At 37.1% G+C, this 2,044-nt stretch overlaps 1 protein-coding gene across 1 annotated transcript in view; it reads right to left on the reverse strand.

The window, feature by feature from the left end:
• The window catches only part of LOC107555176 (uncharacterized), a 14,837-nt gene extending 14,119 nt beyond the window's left edge, over nucleotides 1–718 (reverse strand). Inside the window, exon 1 of the mRNA XM_016237880.1 lies at nucleotides 580–718. The gene's annotated coding sequence lies outside the window, so the exon portion shown is untranslated. The remainder of the gene's footprint in view (nucleotides 1–579) is intronic.
• Nucleotides 719–2,044: the final 1,326 nt, after the last annotated feature.

A 2,044-nucleotide genomic window follows, 5' to 3' on the forward strand; every position in this document is an offset into this window, starting at 1 on the left:
CATAAACACATTTCATTACACCAAACACACAAAATAATGTTCTTTTTAGCAACATCATCATATGACCCCGTTTAAACATCCACTTTTCTCAGGTCACGTGACAACAATTAAGCACACTGCATACTGTTTTTAAACCAATGTATACTGCGCAGCATGCAGTACGCTCATACCACCGTGACGTCACAACATGTATTTAAAGCATTGTTTACAGATTTTTGGACTCTATGCTGATGGATAACAGCAACTTTTTGCACACTCCAGTATGCATAACACATGCAAAAGAGCTAACTGGAAAACATATAAAGAGAAAAGTGACGACCGAGTGAAACTGTAACTTGCACTGCTCGAGCATCTAACCTCAAACACAAGATCTACACAGAAAACATTGTTCATTACTGAGAAAAAGCTATGCATTTAACGCGCTGAAAATCCACCACAAAGACACCCGATTTCGCAACCCCAGCAGACTTGATCTCTTTAACTCGCTGCGAAAACGACAAAGAAGGCAAGCGCGAGGAGGAGAAGAACCGCAGTGAGAGCATCGCGTGTCGTGCGGTTTAATGGAGAAGTGTTGCTTACCGTGACGCCCGGTTGAACGGGTTTGAAAGTGTTTGGTGAAGTTTCAGTAACTTTAGCAGTGCGGAGGAACCGCTCAGATCCGGTCAGTCTCCTGCGCGCGCGTGTGGGCGGTGAATCCGGGTGAGTTCACATCAATCCTGCTTCCCAGAAAGATGCCTCTGTGCTTTGTGTGCACTCCTGGAAGATTTTTCCAGCACTTACTGCTTCACAGCGGGTGCATCATAGCCTGTTTCTCAATCCCCAAACTATTTTGACTTTTAAGTCACACTTAAAAATAAATGTAATTATTTAGGTAGAAAATATCAAAAACCTTTGCACGAAAAAGTACAACAATGCACGTGTTCCCACAGCTATTCATTATTTATTTAAAAAATATTTCATATTTTTATTCTATAAAGTTCACATTAAAACAACTGTTTTGAAAACTTTGACCATGTCTTCATCGATTATTTTTGCTATATATATCAGATGACCTTACTGTTTTAATTGTCCCAGACTCTTAATCTGAATTTTTTTTTATATTATTATATTTTTTAAATTAATTATTAAAAATTACGTTTTAACGGCTAAACAACGAGTGAAATAGATGCAATACGTATTATGTGAAAATGATTTTAAAACCGTTTTACGCGGGAATTACGACGGTTCAAACGTTGTGACGTCATTCCCAACGGCCCCGTTTTTCCACTTATAAAAAGTGTAGATGTTTAATAAGGACAAAACGTTGTCGGTGAAGAGCCCAAGGAGAAGAAAACAAAGAAAAAACAAGGTACATATCACTTTGCGCCACTTTCAATCATTCCTACTTCAGGTTATATGTGTAAAGGTCAAATGTTTAACATTAGGGTTCTTGTGTAATTAAAGTCTTTACGGTCTGGACATGATAGCTTATCAGCATTGTTGTTGTCCTTAACATACAAATACCTGATCAAATCATTACATTTTTCTCTCCAGAATTCCTTTGTGGCATTTTTTACCCGTCACATGAAAAGGAGGTGCATTATCTGTGCATACAGTACATGGTATGTGTTGAAATTTTCTGACCCATTAATAAGTGTATCACTTCAAACTATAACTTGTGTGCTGTATGGGATTATAATTCTTCAATCCGCTGTATGAATACAGAATAGCAGGCTTGAAATCCCTGTTCACCTTACACAGCTGTACCAACATTCATTCTGCAGTTCAAGGTAGAATATTCTAGGTATACTGTATGTTGTATTGGGTTGTGTTGAGAATAGCATACTACCATACTACACTTATTATCTCAGAAGTATATAGTATGTATATTATCCACAGATTGTGAATTTTCTATGCATGGAATACCCAGATGACCTACTAAATTTGACAAAATGTGTAGTACACTAAGTAGAATACTATAAAACACAATGCAATGTGCCCAACTTTCTATTTCTATTTCTAATGTGATTTTTAACATTCCATGCTATGTATGTTATACTGCTAA

Source organism: Sinocyclocheilus grahami, unplaced genomic scaffold (genome assembly GCF_001515645.1).
Source record: "Sinocyclocheilus grahami isolate Dianchi unplaced genomic scaffold, SAMN03320097.WGS_v1.1 scaffold19.1, whole genome shotgun sequence".
Lineage (NCBI taxonomy): Eukaryota > Metazoa > Chordata > Actinopteri > Cypriniformes > Cyprinidae > Sinocyclocheilus > Sinocyclocheilus grahami.